Raw genomic sequence first — 21923 nt, forward strand, 5'->3', positions numbered from 1 at the left:
ACGACTTTTCAAAAAACAGACGGAATTCTTTGGATATTGTAAATAAACTACTGCTTGATCTAACACGCATCAACAAAGACAGATCGTTGAAATTTAAAGAACCTGAACTGCTGGATACCGCGAACTACGACTCACTTGACCAATATACAGAATACTTTGTAATACAAAGAACTTTTCAGCCACTTGTAACAAAAATGGCGGGAGCAGCCAACGTAGAAGGAAAGAGATGAGTAGCTCACCTGATATTGGATATTCCCAGAGGAAAAAGCCAAAATGGGGTACTCAGGTAACAAATCCTCTAGAGTCTACTTACTCTGTGTCAGGCAAGCAACTCAATGGGTCTATTGAGAGACGTGTGTCATCGTCTTCGGATTGTCTCTCTGTCGAGTCTTCCTTAATGGAGCGCCCATACCCAAGAATTAAGAAACTGAGAAATCATCAGCGTCAAAGGAGCAAACTATCAAGAGTCGTTAATGAAAATGTTTCAACAAAGAACGCTAATTGGATAAGGGACTTACAATCAACCATAATCTCATCTATGGCCCTAACAATTGCACCGTTTACTAAACTCTATGAACATCTCAACAAGTCAATTAAAGATCTTTCGACCTTGGTGGCTACTCTAAACACAAAGTTTTTTGATCTTGATACCAGCAGTAATTACCTTAAACAGACCCTCCAGCTTATAGCGATTTTGCGATCCCGCAAAATGCCGCGGAAACGGCCGTTTTGCGCAAAATGCTGCAAAAACGGCCGTTTTGTGCAAAAACAGCATATTTAAAAAAAAAATATTCTTTTTTTTACATTTTTTTTTTAGTAATCTGCAAAAATAACTGTTTTAAAAAAAAATCCTCAGGGTGCCAGGTTCTCAACTTTTTTTTACACAAGAAATGAAATCACTTGCGCCCCAAAAAAGTGCAGCCCAATCCACAAGGGAAACATGAATGGGCACATTTTATATGCGCGCCCATTCAGATGGCCTTTTTCACCTCCTTGAACAAATAAAGTGGCATTTCTGTCAATTTAAAAGCGCATCCCTCATTTCCAAGCAAGATGCACTTTTAAATGTGCAAAAATTGTAGGCAACCATACGCGCACGGGATATGGGGCTGCGACTGCATGACAGGGTCTTTCCTGACCTGAGTCGCTTGCATTTCTGTTCCTCAAACAGGATAAAAATGCATTTTTTGGGTCGCATTTTACAGCACCAGGCACTTGGAGTGCCTGTCCCTGTGAAAGGTGCTGGGAGCTTGCAGAACACTGTCGGGAGAGCGATTCTATTCAAAGTACTGCCCATTTTGATGACAAAAATCTATCGAATGTTACAATTTGACCAATTTCGTCGAGTACTATTCGATCGATTTTTATAAATAATGAACATGTATTGCAGGGATGTCACCCGCTCCCCATGTTCAGTATTTCTGGTCTAGGGTGGTTGCAGAAGTGTTTTCCCCTTTTTCCTGAAAATTGAAGGCAGGGACAGAAAAAAAAGGAAATAACGAAAAAGGGACCCTGCGGAGTCAGATCTGACCCGCTTTAGAGGGAAGGATCTGGCACCGCAGGGTTGCAGGGGAAGCGGCAGCGTCCAAGCAGTTAAGTAGGGGATGGGGGGGGCCGTGGTGAAAGGTACATTTTGGGTTTTTTGGCTGAAGTGCAAATCAATTTGCAGCAAAATTTACTACGGTCAATTCTGCCGCAAATAATTACACTTCGGTCAAACAACCCAGAACACCATTCAAGACAGCTTGCCAGCGCACAATTTGCGCTACAGCTCAAGCCTGTGGAAATGCACCGGTCACCTTTGAGAATAAGGTGACCTGCTCATTTCCAAAAATGGGTTGTCTAAAAATAGCATATCCCCCGTTCTTTTTTTAAATGCCCCATTATTTGAGGAACGGGTCAAAATCTACATTTTAAAAAAATAAAAAAATGGTTACACTATGAGAGAGAGGGAGGGTGATGGGTGAGATGTGAAGTGATAGGCAAGAAAGCAGAGGGAGAGCAGTGGGTCAGAGGAGGAAGCACTGCACAAGAGAGCAGAGGAAGCAGTGATGCAGTGGGCCAGAAATCTGAGAGCGAACAGAGGTAGAGGGAGCGTGTGGTCAGTGAGCCAGAAAGCAGAGAGGAAGCGGTTGGCCAGAAAGAGGCAGTGAGCTGCAGATTGGGAAAAAGGATGAGGGAAGAGTGCGATAGAATGGGAGAAAAGATGCAAGATGCAGAAGCAGCACAAAAGAATGAAGGATTGTATATTGCGAGAGGAATTGTAGAGTGTAAGGTGTGAGTTGGGAGTATGATTTGGAGTGTGGCAGGGGCTTGGCAGTGCAAATTGTGACTTGACAGTGTGACATAGCACGTGAGTATTTGTATGACAGAGTGAGAAGTTAAGGAATGTAAGTTGTGATGGAGAGTTGGTGAGATGTGTGTTGGTGAGAGAGGTGTGTGGGTGTTTGGGGGATTGGAGAACACAGAAGGGGAATATTTTCAGCATTACAATTGATTAATTTAGTTAATACTATTAAATAGGCATGAACATTAAACCAGAAATGTAGCCAAATCAAACACTGTTCTGCCAAGCCAGAGACATCTGGGACTCTTCCTATTAAATTAATACAAAAGATACACAATAATGATACCCTGGCTCTCTTACAGCCTTGCACTCTGCCTATTTCCTGCAATGTGGCAATCTTACATCCCCCAGTTAATACAAAACGTCCCGCAAAAATGCCGCAATAAATAAAGGTTTGTGCTGCAAAATTTGCCATTTCATGCCGCAAAATCCTGGAAGGTCTGCTTAAAGAAGCTCGAATTATGCTGAATAACAAAATTGAGTCAACTGTACATGTAATCACTGAACAAACAAAAAACAATAACGCTGAAAAGAAGTTACTGGCAGAGGTGGCAAAAGAGGCTTTGGGCCTCTTTATGAATAAAAAACTGGGACCAACTCTTGTAACATATGATATGATATGATATGGCATTTGTAACGCGCCTATACACAAGTGTTTCAAGGCGCGATCTTGAAACATCTTCGATGAATGTTGGATGTCAACACGACTGTCTACTTGGAGATCAACAAGACAGTACTAAGGAACAAACAGTAGTCTCCAATTTGGAATCAAGTAAGCTGAAAAATTCTGCTCTGAAACATACCCTGACCCACTGCCTAGAACCTACAAAGGAGGCACCCGTAGCAGTGCCGCCTAATGAAGACCGCCTTGAACCTCAACCCAACATGAATATCAACGAGGACTTCATCCTTTTTGAAGCTAACTCGCCACTTGTAAAAGATGGTCCCATGAGAAACAATGAGGTACCCATCGCCGCTGCTACCTTTGCAGAGGTCCTATTCTTCCGATAATGTAGAAACTCTGAATCCACAAACCACTTCGACCTCAACCTCCACCTCTTCCAGTTCAAACAAGAGCCTTATCATTGACTCTAGCTCGTCCAGCATGAACTCCACAGATGGAAACAATCGACCGGAACTGTTTGACATTTTCAAAGATGTTCCGAAGAAACCCAACACGGAAACGCTAAAGTCATCACTAAGTGCTGGCCCAACGAAAAAAACTAAAAATCAACTATAAAAAAAATGAGACGAGGAAACAACTCAAGAAGATTCCTACGCAATTTAAAAACAGTTAATTTAACTGTTAATACCAACAACTTTCAGGAAAAAAACATCAATTCAAAAAAAAGTAAAGAGGGCGACAGGGAGCCTGTAAGTGGCCCTGCTGTGGTACAGAATAATACGAATGAGAAATCAATTGACTTGACAAACATGTCTACCTACGAAGATGACGACATTGAAGCCCCGATGGCGTCAGGTGTGTCAAAAGACGAAGTGCCACCTCTCCGTCCTGGTGATACTCTAATTAAGTCGGCTGTATTTGAGACAACAAAGGCACAGGAAGTTCGAGAGCCTGTGAAGTGCCTAAAAACATGTACACAAAATCAACTATTGTATATCGGCTCAAGCACCAAAGAGAGTCCTACCACTCCATTTTTAACTCTGGATGATAAAAGAAAAAAGTTGTATAATGATGCTCCTGCTGAGGCACATGTAAAGTTGGCAGTATCTGAAAATTTAAGTGAGCAAGAAACCCACAACGTCCGGAAGTGCCAAAAAGCAGGCACCCAAACTCTTTTCTTACTCTGGAGGAAAAACGAAAGAAGTTGGCCGTACTAAGCAAAACTTCTCTTCCGGCTCATAAACCACTGAGTCAATCGTTTGGCCTGCAGCACCATCTGAAAGACGACCGTAAACTTGAATGTGGGCGTCAGGGGCCCTTAAACAGTCAGCAACCTGTGTACAAAAGGGCGAGCACCCAATTGTCGGCTATGAACAATACCAAACCAAAGAGTACTCTTAAGAAGAACATTGTTGCTTATAAATTGACTTTGGAGCATGTTGACGATTCTGCTGACCTAATTTTAAATCGTCAGAACGTGCTGCGACTCTTTTATCTTGTCCCAAGCCTGAGGGCAATCACTTCAGACAATCTGAAAACTGTGGAATTTTTTAATGAAACTAGAAATGATAAAGTGATCCTGCATGTTCAATCAATAATCATACGTGATATCCTGTTAGAGACTGGTTTCACCCTAAGTTACTAGGGGAATCCAGACGTGGACCCCTTGCTCACTATTCTTAGAGAGGCACAGCTCCACCCTGCCGATGAGGGCCAACCAGACCGAAACACGTGTCTGGGGTTGCTGTTGGTACTCTTGTTCAGAGGAGAATTGCCTAGCATTTCGGTGCTGGACTGCCCCAGGGCAGGACAAAGACTGATATGTTTCGGATATTTCTTCTCTGTGAAAGATAGTGAGCTAAAGACTCTGGGTAAGTCTCTCGTAACCAGGACTAATGTCTGGCAGAGGGACTCCCAGGACCCCCCCCTTGTTAATATTTGCATAGCAAAGCACAGCCAGAAAGCTCACACGCACAGACGTCAGTTCCTCTTGGTTCTGCACGTATCAACAAATGAGCACAATTTCTATCCTACCCCTCTCTCCCTCCGTCACTAACCAACCCTACCCACTTTTGTTACAGAGCCACATGAGCACCTGGAGCAAATGGCAGCGATGCATGGCCATCCGGCGAACTGACCAGCTCAAACCCGGGGCATTGCATCGGAGCGCCACCATCCCGAGTTGACATACGAGACTTGGGGAATGGCTAGCTTGTGGTCCTGGACCCCCTCCCGCCAGATTTCCTAGTACTAGCTCCTCTGAGTCACGATTTAGGAAAGTGCAACACGTCGCAAGCATTTGCCGTCCCGGCATCACCCTGCTGTGGCGATGCTCGTTGTAGTAAGCCTTGCCTGGTTGCCCCCCTGTGCCCTGAGACGTGCTGCACTGGAACGGTCCTCTTGTCTTTATCGTGAGCTGAGAAAAGGCTACTGTCCCGCCACGGATGATCGTCCTGTCCCGCAGCCGCTGAGAGCTGGAGTGACGTGCAACTGCAGGGGTTGAACCTACAAGCGACCGGGACTAGACTGGCAAGGTTTGGTCCAGACTGAGTCGAGGGTCGGTGAGCATCACTTACCGGTGGCCCCCTGGCACAGTCATTGTTCTTTATGCACTAGAATCCCTATAAAGATACTCACCTTAGCTGGGCTAGCCTTTGCTCCCTAGCTATTCCCGAAACTCAAAAGTCACTCTGCCTGCAAGGGTAGACCCTTCTCGAATAGTGGGACACTGTTCTTCATCACCTCAAGCCCCTTCCTGAACTGCTACAGCTCCCTGAGAAGACCTGCTTTCGCTGTTTACGCACAACCGTGTGTTTTTAACGCACTACTGTACTTTTGAGCACAAGGCTGCCCACTTCTTAGGCCTAGACTGCTCAAGTTAGGGATCGATTCTGAAGAACTGCCTAATGCTGTATTTATGTTAACCCACCCTTCTGTTACAGGTTGTGGCTGTGTTTTCCCCTTTACCACATTAGGAGAAACATAACTGTATATATGATAAATAGCGTAAGGCATCTGTGGTAACTGTTTTATATTACTGTGGTTTATTTGTGTTTAATTAGAATGCCTATAATAAATGTATATGTATTTTTGATTTACACTTGTCTAAGAGTATTCTGTGTAGTCTTACTGTGTGCTCATTGTGGGCTTCCGATCACTCTCACCCCTCCTGACACTTAGTCTTGACCGCCTGCCAAGCTACCGTGATTGGTCTGGCTTGTCCAGAAGGTTCCCCTGTTCCACTAAACTAGGGTGGCCTCCTAAACATTTGCCGACCAAGACAGAGTTTAGAAATCCATCTTAACAGGGGGCATGGCCCCCCACAGAAGGCATCTCAGTCAGGCATTATGATAAGCTCTGGAAGCCCTTATCTAAATTAGTGTCAGTCTTGCTTCATTGAAACTTCAAGCACTCCATCACAACGGAACATAGCTGTAGCCCGCCTGGGGCACAGCCCACCCACCTCCATAGATCTGCAATAAAAACTGCTCGACTTCACCCACCTAAACACACATCACCACCAACAAAATACAGTCGAGTCCCACGAAGAAACCTTGTCCAGTTGTTCACATAATCAGTGTCCTGACTCTCCTATACCCCGGACAATCTGTTATGGTAACCTTCCTCTCATTTGATATCTATGGGCTGATATTAGGGACCTAGCTACTCCCTACCTACATTCATGAAGGCACAAAATGCACACACATTTTATAAATCGTTCCTGCACATCTCGGACTATGGTCCTCCGAGGGGCGTACATCCGCACAGCGCTTCGAGGCCATACCAATGGCAGTTTGCGCTATACAAATGCAATATAAAAGAACATAACATGTGACCCTAGCCCCAACAGCCAGTGCAGAAGTACAGAAAGACAGTACGGCGCACCTATTGGTGCCGGCGTGTCAGCACATAGTGAATTCACCTCCCATTGGATGCTGGCTTTTTCCATAGAGATGCCACGAACGAGAGACGCAGAACCAGATACATTTGAGGTGGGATTTAACCCTATGACATTCGAATAGCACAGACGTAATGTAAACAAGCATTGGACATCAGAAATACGACTTGCCCTGATTTGAAAAAGACACAGTGGTGTTGAAACACGTGTTATCACAAAGGGCCTTTTTGAATAATAAAAAATAAAAAACTTTGTCAAATCACTATTACGGATGAGTGCTTTATAACTTATGGAAACAAACTGAAATTACAGTGTCAAACAATTCACTATGGCGCAGTAACAAGTGTGTGAGAAACTGAGTAAAAATAACAATTTAATTATAGTTTACTCCATGGAAATTTGACTTTTACAATTCAAGTACTGGCCATTGATGAACGGAATCAGAAAGATTGCATGGAATGCGACAGTCAACCTAAAAACTTGAACTATGGCGTGTAGTAAATATTGTGTTCTTCCACTGATTGTGTGCGCAAAAAGTTTGAATGTTTTGTTGGATCTATTCTACTTTTTTTCAGTTGAATTAAGAAATATAACGACTTGTTAAATTCCCCGAATGAGTATTTATTGAAAAGTGTATGTTGTTTTCTTCTTTTTGCAAAGAGAGATTTAACTTTTACTGCGTGTATGTGTGTGTGTGTGTGTGTGTGTGTGTGTGCATCTGTGTTGATCTTCTGGGTTTTGCGTTAGGTTACGTAATGACGTTGTGGCTGAGTTGTGCACCAGCGTCATGAGAAGAGGTGGAGCATATCGGTTTGACATGTCAACTTGAGGGGCGGGTGATTTGATATACTGCCATGAGGGCACTTGAACGTAAGACGATGGATCAACTGATACTTTATTTGTCAATTTATAGGTACACACAACTCATGGGCGTTTAGGCGCTAGCTAAAGGAGTAGAGCATATATGCAAGGTGTAAGTTACAGGATAAAACACATATATGTACAAGGTGGTGGAAGAGTCATTCCCAGGTAATGTCATTAATTGAACAGGTGGGTCTTTAGCTGTTTCTGGAACAGTCAGTAAGAGGGTTCAGCTCTCAGGGCTGGGGGGTGCGAGTTCCAAAGTGTGGCTGCGGTGACAGGAAAGTTGGAGCCTCCAGCTTTGGTGTGCTTGAACCTGGGAATAGCCAGGCAATTGGAGTAGGCGGTATGTGCTGGTCTGGTGGTGATTGGATGGGAAATCCTCTGGGAAGGTAGCTAGGGGCAGTATCAGAGAGGCAACGGTGTGAGATGGTGAGTATTTTGAACATTATTCTTTCTTTGGCAGGTAACCAGTGTGCATTTCTTCTTGCTGCTGAGAAGTGGTCATATTTGTTGAGGCAGAGGGTATTGTTTTAAAAGATTTGCAACTTATTTATGTTTTTCTTGGAGGTGCCCCCTGAGGAACGCAATACAGTAGTCTAGCTTGACGCTGATAAGTGTATGAGCGACGGAGAGGCAGTTGTCTGTGTAGAAGGGTCTGCTGGCATTAATGAGTTTTGTGGCGTATACTGTTGAGGAGGCAATTGCATCGATGTGGCGTGTCATATTCAGGGGGCATCAAAATAGACGCTGAGTGTTTTGACAGCAGGCGAGATGAGTGTGATATGATCGTACGTGGTGAATGAGCTATAGGACGGGCTCAGTCTGGCAAGGTGGGCGGGCTTGCCTAGAAGTAGAAGTTCTCAGCCTTTGGCAATCCGGCTTACGCCTCAGACAGAGCACCAAAACTGCCTTGCTGGCCCTCAAGAACCTGCTTAATGACTCCAGAGACGATCGAAACCGCTTGCTATTTATGCTGCTGGAGCCATCAGCTGTATTCAACCTTGTTGACCACTCCACACTATGTCACCACCTTGCAACCTCCACCGCCTTCTCCTCAGATACCACTAAATAGGTTTCATCGTTATTTGCAGACTGACTTTTAGTCTTCACCACCAACCACTCCTCTACCCCCAAGGCCTCCACATGCAAAGTCCCTCAGGGCTCCTGCGTCTCTCCTAATTTTTACAATCTACACCAATCCCCTCTCCGACCACCTCGACTCACTCCACATCAAGTATATGAACTATGCCGATGATACACAGATTCTCATTCCTCTCACCGGCAACCACCTCCTGAACTCAATGAACGTCAATGCCAGTAGTTCTGTCACAAAGCCCAGACAATCCCCAAAGGATGCATAAGGGAGAGCCCAGGGACTCAGATGGATCTACAACCAATATATAGGCTGAATGGGCTTACAAAGACCCCAGGAGATCAGAATCGGAAAAAGCAAAGAGTTGAGAGACTTGGAAAGCAGCCCTAAAATCCCCCAAAATAGGAATTCTGTCCTAACAGCTGCAATTCAGAGCCGTCCTCTGTTGATGTGGCATGATCTTTTCTTGGGACGAATTCAGCTAATTCACACCTAAAGGACCTTTAGGCAATGCACAGTGCTTGGAAATATTTGATTCTTTTGACTGGTAGCCAGTGGAGTGATGTTAAAAATGGTGTGATGTGTTCCCTCCCGTCAAGTTTGAGAAACAGTCTTGCTACCATGTTTGGATGCATTGAAGTTTCTCATTAAAGTGATCTAGAATGCCCAGATATATGCTGTTGGCAGTCAGTTCTTGACAAAACAGTATTATGACAGCAAGGGGCCTGTGTGGAAAGGTGAGAAAGCCCATTATTCACCCGGTGGCGCAACATTTCTTTCCTGCTACATTAGTTTCATTCCAGGATTCCAGGGTTAGTCTAATATACAATAAAATTGATGACAACCTATGAAGTTTCTGGCCATGTACCTAACCCTTAGCCACCTGTGATGTTGCATTGGCTGAAGAGATAATGTTATTAGTCTTGTCTCAGGTTTTGGTTGCTAATTGTCATCTATGTGTTAACACAAACATGTTGAGTGGTCACATGTCTAAAATGCTTAACTGTGTCCTGTCTTTCTTTAGAGCATCTTGAATAGACCCCAAGATTGCATTTCTTCCAGAGTATGGTTGGAAGAATTCTCTGGAGGTTCCATTTCTAGGGCCAGGATATATCCAACTACTCCTTTTACAGGGGTTTTTGTTTGAGGTCCTGACTCTTCAATTGGTAGCATTGCCAGAACAGTCAAGGCAACCCTCCAAAAGATATGGTCTGTTTTAAACATACAGTAAACACCCAATTACCACACACTGGTGTTCCATCATTCGAGAAGTAATGGAATGGATCTACCAATGGGTCCTCCCATGGGGGCATAATCTTAGGGAGGATTGGATATTATGGAACGGGCGCTAGATGACGTAAGGCATGAAGGGCTATTTTGCCGCCCAACAGGTGGTGATGCTGTTGGCCTCTGGACACACTTTGGTACTTGTGGCCCACTGTTACCCTCGACTATTTGAAGGTGCTGTCTCCTTTGGAACTCAGTTAGGGTTGGATTACGCCATCCATATCCCCATGAGGCTCAGGGGCTGGATGCTAAGGAGGGCTGTCGTCTTTGGGGACCACTGAGGGACCCTCTATGTCTGAAAACTCCTCTTCTATGATGATATCCAGCAGCTCCGCCATCACCTTAATAGGAAATAGATTGTCATGTTGATCTCCGTTGACAATAGCGTCAACAGGGTGTGCTGTCTCCTTTGTCGTGGACGAGCCATGCTCTGTTGAAGATGATTTTCAGTGCTTTAAATGAGGGTGTCAGCGAAGAGTGTCTGCTCAAGTTTTTGTCCGTCAATGGCTTACTGTTTCTTGGACGGTGTGCCTGTTGTTGAGGAGGACCTTGCCAGTGACCGTTCTGTTGATGACCGGTGCATGGACAATTGCCTCCCCCGTCGTTGACGATGGTTTGGCTGGTCGGTCTGTAGATTGTCAAGGGGTCATATAAGAGGAGTGCCCTTCAGTTGTTCTTGGCTGCTTTTCTTCGTTGGATCTGTCCCTCTGGTCAGGATCTGCCTTGTATTGGTAGGAGGTGGAACTGCCCTTTCCCCTGAAGAAGCTCTCATTTTTAGCTGAAATGCTTCTCATGGGTCCTGTGCAACACAGGCTGGGGCTGTCTTGATAGACTCACCACTGAGAAGCCCCACCTACTTTCCTCAAGATGTAGCAGACGTCTCCTGTGCCTATCAATGGAGTGTCTTCTGTGAAAAGATTTGGCATGTGTCACCTGCCTTATGTGGATGCAGACAATAAATACATTCCAGATGAGGGTCTCTAGGAAAGGTTTTGTCCTTCAACATCTTTGACAGTCCTTGAAAAGGGACTTCTTGATTTTAAAGACTCTTCCCTACCTTTTTCAGCAATGACCACAAGAAGCAGGAACAAATTGGAACACTGAGTGTTTTCTCACTCCTGCTGGTCCAAAACCAGCTGTAAATAATAGGAAATTAAGTGGTAGGCCAGGATCCTGCAGAAACCTGTGAAATAGTATGCGTTCTGTCAGATTTCTAATTTCTTCTTCAGAAAAATTCTCAGAGAGCTCAGTAGGATTCCCTAGTCACTAGACTGTGGTAAAGAGTCTGAAGATGGCTGCGTGGGGTGGAGCCAAGGTCCTAGCCATCTCATTGGTTGGGGAATAAAAGAACCAAAATTAGGTGTATGGGCTAAAAATAAAAGGCTCTAGTAGCAATTGTGTTGCTGTGTTTGTGACATTAAATATACAGGGGGATTCCCAGTCTGAAGACGGGGAATAATTCAGGCATGTGAATGTATGAACGAGCCAATGCTGGAGAATCACATTTAACCCCAAGCCCCAATCTTAAGTTGATGGGTCAATAGGAATCAACATGTAAATAATAAAACTCTGGTGGTAAGGAAGGTACTCTTTCTATTTCACCTTCCCCCAGTGGCTCACTGTCTCCAGAGCCCTGGTTCTCTCAAGGCTGGACTACTGCAACAGCCTCTTTTTCAACCTCCCTGCCTCTGCTTTGCGCCCTTTGCAACTAATCCAGAACAGAACCGCAAGACTTATCCTTGACCTCAAGCCCAGGAACCACATCTCTGCGGAGCTGAAATTCCTCCAGTGGCTCCCCATGGCTGCGAGGATCAAGTTCAAGATCCTTTGCATTGTCCACAGGGCGTTCTGGGGTCTGCGATCTACCTATCTGCAACGATGCCTACTTAAATACTGTCCTTCCCGAGCCCTCCACTCATCTACCTCCAACCTTCTGCGAGTGAGCCAGTTCTCCAAGCAGAGATTTGGAGGGAGATCTCTGTCCTCTGCAGGGGCCGCCCTCTGGGATAGCCTCCCTGCCGCCCTCTGTCTTGAGCCTGATCTCCTTAAGTTCCAGAAACTCCTTAAGACATTCCTTTTCTCCTCTTCCTTCTTTCTCTCTCTACCCTGCTAACCTCTCTCTCCGCTCTATCCCTCTCCCCACTCCTTTTCCAACAGCTTGCAGACTTGCCGCCTAGTGTACCTCAGAGACTCACAGGTCCCTGGCACCCTCGCCAGTCCTCTCGCACTTGCCTCCGGGCCTGCACTCTTGCCTCTTCACTACTGCACTTTGTCAATGACCCAAGAGAGTGGCATCTCTCAGCACTTACACTGGTTTCTGACTGACTGGGTGCACTTGACTCCCCCTTCCCCCTGCACTTGTTCTCCCCCCATCCTCCACCCTCTCCTGTACCATCTGTGCACTCGCACAATCTGAACGTCCATGCCTTTGAAGATCATCTATTTTCCCTGTCTCCCCTCCTTGCATGGTGGTGCCTAAATGCACTTAGAAAAACTGCAGAATTGTCGCAAGACCTATTTGCTGTTATCTATACTGTTAACTGTACTATATGCAATTACTCTGCCTGTGCAGACTTGTATCGGTCAGAAATTCAAGGGCTCTGAATGACTGTTGTGTTTTCCCCTTGTGACATCCCTCCTTGAGCGCTTTGAAACACTTGCCTTTTGAATAGTAGCTCTACAAATAAACATTACCATACCATGAGAGAGACCATAAGACGCAGTCCAATCAAAAAGATTCACTTACCACTCTCCAGGTCTGGAGACTGCAGAGGTGATTAGCGATGTCGCCAGAAGGGAAAGCTGCAGTTTGGTCCTGAATTAGCTAGCTCAGCACAAGAGGCCCACAGACATGGGAGAGCAAACTATCCCCAGAGGTGAATAAAAGGACCCCTTAACAGGTGTTCCCAATCAAGAAAAGAAGACTGAGTCATTTCAGTGAAGGATCGAGTTCTTGGAGCAGCAGCAGGGACAGATGTTGTTGACAGCCAGATGGGCAAGGTCAGACAAAAGACCCTGACCTCTGAGAAGCAGACCAGTGATCCCAGTTGAGGGCAGAGGGGACCCTCTGAAAGTATTCATAAAAAAGAAGAGACGCTCTTATTTGAGTGTGAATATCCAGCAAGAGTGGCCCTAATCAGGAGTCTACATCACAAACAAATGGTCACTAGTGGCAACAGCCACATCCAGATATCAGAGGGATGCAGTGTTCGGTTTCTGAGGTCAAGCAGAAAAGGCAATCCCTGAGGGGTGCAGTCATGAAAACACCTCATGAAGAACAAGACCAGCTGTCATTGCTGGATCAAGTGAAAGTAGCAGCTGACATCGTTCGTTCTGGTCAGTAGAGAGGCAGATATTCACAGTCTGAATTTCAAGAGTCCAAAGGATTCTGGAGCAGAGCTCTTGTTGTCATCTTCAGGACAGACATCTCTCTGGATGCTTCCAGATCAAATTCCAATAGTGGACAAATTGCTTGGTGCACAGAGTGCACTTTAATGACAAACTGGAAGGTACATGATAACCCTAACCACCAATCTTGCACATATACATAATTGAAAAATGTGCTGCCAATCAATCTGTGCTGGCCAACACTGTAACTTTCCAGACATTCCCCTGGGCAAACTCAGGGAACATGGATTCTGGAAGAATCCCAAACATACAACCCCCTGCAGGTATTCCCAGGTAACCACACTCATGGAGGGCATGTTGGAAAGATGATTCAAAATGGTGATTCCTGCTCTCCGCCCTATCACATTTAAGGGCAGCAAATCAATTGCTTGGATACTGAATTACACAAAACCTGAGGCCCCGTTTGTGTCTCTAGTAAGAAAAGACTTCCTGAAAGCCACAATGAGTATTTGATCTATGTGTTATTTATATAGCGCCTCACACACAAAGGCCCCTGAGAGCTATTACTTACTTGGTCAGCAACGTTAGTAAAGTACACTGCCACAACCACAACCTGAAAAACCGGGCCAGGGTATTGCCCCAGGAACACTAAGGAGGCAACTTGTCAATGGTTCCCAAAGGGCCCCAAACAGAAGAGTTGCATCCCCAGAGACATCTGGATAGAATTCACTGGTGAAAAGAAATAGTCTGGGTATCATATAAAACAAGAATAAAGTTGAGGGTATGTTAGGGAGAATTCTAATTCGATGGCGAATTTCCCTTACCTATAGAGTCCCCCAGCAGCTTTGCTGGATTTGAAGGGTTTGTTTCTTTTTACCTGCTAAGAGTGAGGCTATTTTTCCCACTCTTAGGCATTTTTTCTATGTGTGTTCTAGGCTATTTTTGTGTTTAATGCCTATGGGATTTTCTCTCCCCCATACAAACCATCTTTATTCACATGTGTTACACAGCACCCTCAGTGCAGTGACACAGGGGTGTCGTAGCGACCCCCAAACATAGACTCCATACCCTGGGACTGACTACTGTCCCCCAGGGCATGTAAAGTCCCCATTGACTTTACTAGTCAAATCCTATGAACTAAACCAGTAAAACCCATCTTACTATGGAGGTACTGGAAGGGGTTAATAGTTTTTCCCCTATGTTCATTTTCGAGAGTGTACCCTACAGTACCCCTCTCAAAAGTTTCTGGCTGGTGGCAGTGGTTACTACCATAATTATTCGACCGCAAATATTTCCCTATGGGATTTTCCCATTGTTCGAGGCTACCACTTTGTCTGGGTTACCAGTCATTTGGTCGAAAACCAAATGGTCGAATGACCATTTGATCGATGTAAAATGGTCGAAAAAAAAAGGTCGAATTTATTTATTTTTTATTTTTTTATTTTAGGGAGGTTCCCCCCCCAACCCCCCTTTTTCTTTATTAAAAAATATTTTTTAAGCAACCAAACTAAAAAAATATATATAAATAAATTCGACTTTTTTTTTTCCGACCATTTTGATTCGATCAAATGGTCATTCGACCATTTATTTTCGACCAAATGACCGGACACCTTTTTGACAGCCTCTAACATACCGCCGGTGCATTTTAATATTAACTTTGCTCCAGTAGGTTTTATTTGCCAGAACTTTAATATAACTTCTTTCTCGTGTCCTTTTCTACAATCCTAACCCAGGTCGGGGATCCTTTGTTCGTCCGTTTGGCGGGGCGCCACTGAGTCTGGGGTGGGTCCATTGTGTGGGAGGGGGAGTAGGACTCCTGGACAGGGTTGCCTCAGCAACCCATGTCGCACTCTATCCTGATAGGCTGGAGTGTCTCCCGCCAAGGTGACCACTCCATTGTGTGAGTGACAGCTAGGCTGTATGAATGGGAATCTTTTTGCATAAAAGCAGGGTCCTGAGGACTGGAAGAGCAAGACGCCACCACTGGAACTAAGAAGCCGAAGAGGAGAGAAGCCAAAGACATCTGCAACGACTGAACCACCGGTGAAGCCCTGCTGCATCGTCTCACCACTTTTCTCCACACGACGAGAGAAGATCTTCACCTGCAAGAGCCTTCTTCCCTTGAGCTTGTGGGGCCAACCAGTTTGCCAATTGCCTTCCCAGACCTGCCTTGGTCGAATCTCCCGTACCCTGTTCTCGTAGGCCGGATAGCCAGGCACCAGTCCACACGGGCCGCGATTTAAAGGAGCGTACCTTTTGTTCGTCGGGCAGCACCGCGGCTGGTTTCATCCCTGGGTAGTGCAGTAACTTGAACCTTCCTCCATGACGGAAGCATCTCTTCCTCTGCTGGATCACCCAAACTGCAGGAACTACCAGGAACAACTGCCACCGCAGGAGCCACTTCTTCATACTAAGATACATTATTCCACCAGGCCACCGTTTCTTCGTGGTACTGCTAAAGGTGTTTTAAATCCTTTCTCTACCTGTTGGGTTGGCCGCCCCTCTCTCTTAACATTGTCTGTTCAACCTTTTGCAACCACCTTTTCAACTATCGTTAACCAAAGACTTGACTGCAGCTACAAGAACATTTTGCTCCTGGGCTCTTGCTCCTGTACCACTAACTCTGGCACAGGCCTACTGACTCTGGTCACATTTGTTAGATTTGCCTTCTCGAGATTGATTCTCCATTTGAACTGTGTGGCGCACCCATTTCTTATAACCATTCTTTCTTCCCACTGCATAATCATTATGAAATGCCATTTTGCTCAGTTTTCATGCTAAGTATTGCTTATACTGATGCACTGTCTTGCTGAACTGGTCCACAACTGATGGGAAGCGTTGTTAGGCTGTATAAGAACATATTTCTGATTAACTTGTGCTTTCTCTCCCTTGTGAGGAATTCTTAGAGGATCCCCTTGTGTGTAGTTTTCACTGTGCCGTTTTGCTCAGTTTTCACACTGGTTTACTTGGTCTACAATTCATATAGGGAATGTGTATATTTTTCATTGACTTAATTTAACTTGCTTGATACTTGTGATATATCTGTTTTATTAGAAGTGCATAAAATAAATATATCTACTTTTTAACTACAAAGCTTTGGTCAGTGTTTCCTTGTTCCATAGTCTAATGGGCCTAATGTGTAAACCCTGAATACGGCTCATCTCCCTCTTGAGATAAGTCTGAATGCTTAGCCACAGCTACCAACTAAATCTTTGTGGTACGGACTGATACCAAAGGGGATTTATTGCTCGCACTGGTAGTCCTAATCTGGTGTAGTTCTACCTAAGGGAACTGCACTGGATTCTGCCTAACAGGGTATACCAAACGAAGGCAGAAAAAAAGAGGTGGTGCCTCCTGACATGTACCATACTCTGGGCCGCCACCATTATTTCCGGACCGCCTGATCCCGACTCCTGCAGGCGGGAGGTGATGTTCCCGCCAGGTTTGACCTGGCGGGTTTAACACTGCCCGCCTGCAGGCGGACGAGGAAACACCGGCAGCATTATGAGATGCTGCTGGTGTTTCCATGATCCCCATTCCCATTGAGTCCCATAGGACTCAATGGGAATGGGGATTTACACCATTCCGCCTCCGTGATTCCCGGAAAACCGGGGTTGTAATGCCCTGGTAATTCCGGAAATCACGGAGGCGGAATGGTAATACGAGTCCGGCGGTAACCAGGCGGTTTTACCGCCTCGGTTACCGCCGGACTCGTAATGAGGCCCTCTGTCATCATTTTCTAAGAAGGCAATATTTGATAGTTTGTCTCACCCACTCGTTTTATGAGGTTCGCCCTTCCACTTATGGGCAAATAGGCTAATCTTCCTACTTGGTCAGAATTGGAGGGCACTGTCATGTTTCAATCACTGCATTAGGGAGGCGATCTCTTCGGGATTTTCTCCCATACTTCTACCCCTGCCTCTTTTTGACCAGTATTGACCTTCTTGGTATTGTTATTGCTGCCACATATTCGTGGGTGGGGAGGACTGTTGGTATATAGCGGTTGATTGGCACCTAAAAAAAGTATTCTGACAGAGGGGGTGCTACCTTACCTTTTTATGTTCACCTCACCTGAAATTGCCACCCCTACACTGACCCTGCTTGTAATATCTTTTGGGAGCTCTCCAAGACATTGGCTCTTGTAGGCCAAATAAGTGGTTCCAGTCAAAAAGCAAATTAATATTAGTCTGAAGTCTCAGTGCTGGATCCAGCTACTCTGAGCCAAGACTACCTCTTGACCAACAAGCTGCGGGCCCAGCCTCCCTGCAACTCTGAAAACTGCTCTTAAAATGTTAGATGCCATGCATACTTTTTGAACGTTGGCTTGCACGTTCAACCTTGCTTCCTCAGGCAAGTTTTTTTATGAATAGGGGCAAATAATTCCATGTATTAGCAATGTGTATGCTGCATGCCGCAGTTGTGGGCCATTTGCAACAGTTGTTTGAATGCATTTGATTTTCTTGTGTGTTGGGGCCTCAGATGTGGATGATGCAGGGCCACCTGCAGAAGTTCTCAGACAAGGAAGCAGTCCAGGAAAGTCAGCAAGCTCATATCTTAGGTCCTTGGCTGAAAGCTCCATAAATGTAGGCACTGTGACAAATGACCTCCTAAATCTCAATCTTATAACGGAATATAAAACATGATGTGTACTCTTCACTGTTTGATTAGAGAATAAAGGCAAGGTACCGCCTTATGCTCCGCCCTCGACGAGGGATATATGGGCAAAATTATGGCTAACTTTGATTAAACTTTAAATTTAATGGCCTGCTTCAGTCTTGATAGACAACTGTATGGTCTATGAATGATCAATAGCTAAAATAATTCTGTATTTATGAATTGTATGTTAATAATTAAAAACACTTTTATTATAAATGTCCAGTTTGTATGTGTGTTTGTTTTATTTATATAGCGCTCCACCCCAAAGGTAATACCACCCACCCTCTCTCCCACTACAGACTCCCACACGTCATCAGAACAGCTGCAACATTACCAGTACCATCTCACTCAAACACACTCTTATTAATGCACTTTCCTTCCCTGCTCACACACTTGACATTCAAAACCTCATCTCTTGCAATGACCTCGACCTACCTGCCCATCACTGAAACCTGACTACACCAAGCCACAGGTCCTGCCCCCCGTATTGCATTACCAACCAACTACGCCATACGTCGCAGTGATAGATCCACTGGTAAACAGGGAGAAGTTGCCATCATCTACAAGGATTCCATCCCTGCCAACACCCTACCCAACTATGGCCTTCCCTCCACCAAACTGTCCATATCACCCATCTCCACCTTCTCTACCCCCATCGCAACCTTCAAAGATGATCTCTCCCAACTAGTCACCTTGACTCCCAAACCTACATCCAAAGTCCTGTTGCTTATGCCATTTCTTTTGCAAATACCCTCCACAATTTTGGGGTTTCACAGCATGTCCCCACCCCTTTCCATATGAAAGGTCACACCCTAGATTGTCTGGTAGACTTCAACTGCAATACTCTGCTCCACGTCAATATGCCCTGCGCCTGGTCAGACCACCACATTATCACGTTTACTATCCCCACCTGAGACTATCCTACCCATGCCCCCACCTTGCTTCCTTCTGCCCTGTCATGTTGCATGAGCAACCTCACCAAGGATCGCCTTCTCCCCGCACTGGCTTAAACAACCCTGCTGCCTCCTGTCTCACCTGACCCCTTCGCTTTGGTCAACACCTACGTCGACCTGATCCTCCATTCTGTAGACACCATTGTGCCCCTCAAACTATGTACATCCAAGCCTACTACCCATAGGAATTCATGATTCTACTCATAGGAATTCATGATTCACCCCTGAGCTCGCTGTCATTTGCGCCTAGAAAGGAGCCAACGAAACTGAATGGCGACTAAGCCCCTCTACCATTATGAAAATCCTCTTCTCCAAACTATCCAATGATTACAAACTTGCAATATATGCAGCTAAAGCCTTCAGCTCCAATGCCAACTCCAACTTGAGCGCGATGTTTTCTATCCTACGAGAACTTGAGACCCCATCCACCCTCCCTCCACCATCACCATTAATGACTCTTGGTGCATCGAAATCTAAAACGCCTGATCTGGAAAAATTGTGTCTCTCCAAATTAAGATCCTTGCAAAACAATCCACCATAAACAAAAAACTCAATGTTTCCCATCTACCTAACAACCCGCCGACTTTTCTGCCTTTCAACTTCCACCCTATTACTCTAACAGATGTAGCCAAAATAATAAAAGGTCTCAAACTGTTTCATTGCAAACACGAGACCTGCCCCGCCCCACTCATTAAAGACACTAAAGTTTGTGGTGATGCTCTACTGCCCCTCATCACCACCATCATCAACACCTCTTTCGAATCAAGCATAGTGCCCACCAAACTTAAAGAAGCCTGCTTCTCCTCATCCTGAAAAAACAATAAGTAGACCCTGCGACTCGTACCAACTACCGCCCAATCACCACAGTTCCATGCCCTCTAAAAATCCTTGACAGAGCTGCATATCTCAAGATCCAAACCTTCATTGAACACCACCATATCCTCAGCCTCCGTCAGTCCAGCTTTAGTCCTTGTCACAGCATAGAATTGGCCCTTCTTGACCTTGCCAATCAAATCAACAATTTATGTGACTCTTGTAAACTTGCCCTCCTACCCTGCCTTTGACAAGGTCAATCACCAGACTCTCTGCCACCACCTCATCTCTGCCGCCAATTTCTCCACCCAAGCTATAAACTGGATAGCACCTTTCCTAGCAGACAGATGGCAATTCTACTGCCGCCCCTACTCCTGTCTCTTGTGGAGTTCCACAAGGCTCATGCGTCTCAACCCACCCTCTATAACATCTACACTAAAACCCTCTTTGATCTTCTTGACTCTGGGCATTTCATGCACTAATTATGCCCAGATTCTCATCCCCGTCTCAGGCAATTACTTGAATGACAGTTCCACCCTTAACTCCATCTACGAAAGTATCCAAACCTGGATGGCGAACCACAGCCTCTGCCTGAATGAAGGAAAAACTGAGCTCTTTATCATTGGCACTCGTACTTCCCTCACCAGCCTTGACCCAGCCTACCAATCCTTCCTCATTGACGAGCACTCCCATCCTGGTCTCCCCATCAGTAAAAACACTAGGTGTGCACCTCTCCTGCTTATACTACATGACTCTACGCCTGCAAACCCTTCCTCTCCATCAATAATCATCTTGCAATTGCACATGCCGTCATTGGCGACAAATTGGATTACTGCAATGCCCTTTTTGTGGGCATCACTGAAAATAACCTCAACAAACTACAAGTGACCCAAAATAATGCCCTCTGCCCCGCAGTTGACCACCTCAAACGGGAAAAAATCACAACCAGTAGGAGGAAGACCCTCTGGCTTCCAGTCCAGGACTGTATCCACTTCAAGACCCTAACTATTACTCATCAATGCCTTTCCAACTCAGCACCGCCCTACCTTTCGCAAAGACTCTCCCTCCCCACTCATGCAAGACCCACTCACTCCTACAACAGCCTCAAGCTCTCCTTGCACAGATTCAAATGAACAAGAGTAGGGGGCTCCTGCTTTCCTGTCAAAGCTGCCCAGTTCTGGAACTCACAACCGTCGGCACTCAAAGCAGAACCATCCTACAAGCCCTTCAGATAGAACCTTAAGACCTTGCTATTTAACTAACTTGCCTCATCTACTTCGACCATTCCATCTTGATGTATGTCCTACTGTCATGTACTGCTTTGTCGCTACTGTTCACTAATGTTACCAGCGCCCAGATGCCTGCGGGCTTGTGTGCGCTTTACAAATAAAAAATAAATGAAATAAATTATATGTTATGTTATGTTATACATTGGTATGGTCTGAAGGCACTGGTAGGTTGAACGCCTTTGGGAAACGAAGTTCAGATCAGTAGAGAGAGGCAAAAGGTGCATGTGAGCACCGGGTATGTGTGCAGCTTGTGCGATATCCGTGCAGTAGCTGCTTCTTAGCGGTAGGTGTGGTGATTGAGAGATCAGGAGAATGTGTTAGTTCAGGCAGGTTTTATCCAGAACGGCTGCGGCTGCGTTAGGCCTGAGGAGAACGCCTGGCTGGGGGGTGTGAGACCAGCAGTGTCAACTTAGAATGATGTGGAGTGAGCGGCGGATGTTGCTATGAGAACAGTTATACAGAATGGTGTCATAGTATCTCTGCGTTCTAGTTAAGTGGTGATGTAAAGGAGAGAGTAAGCGTGGTGGTGTGATATGATGAGTTATATGCTCTTTCAAACGTTCTTTGCATTCTAAACCATACTATATATGTCACACAATTCTATGCGTTCCAGTCCGTACCGTGGACACCTATCCATTCTATGCACCCCAGTCTGGTCTAATACACTCTGGTTCGCCCTGCGCGGTCTAGTCTGCTCCGTGCATGCGCTCATGTCTGCCACACGACTGTCCACTTGTCCGCCCCACGCAT

This window comes from Ambystoma mexicanum, chromosome 8, assembly GCF_040938575.1.
Source record: "Ambystoma mexicanum isolate Mex_15411 chromosome 8, UKY_AmexF1_1, whole genome shotgun sequence".
NCBI lineage: Eukaryota > Metazoa > Chordata > Amphibia > Caudata > Ambystomatidae > Ambystoma > Ambystoma mexicanum.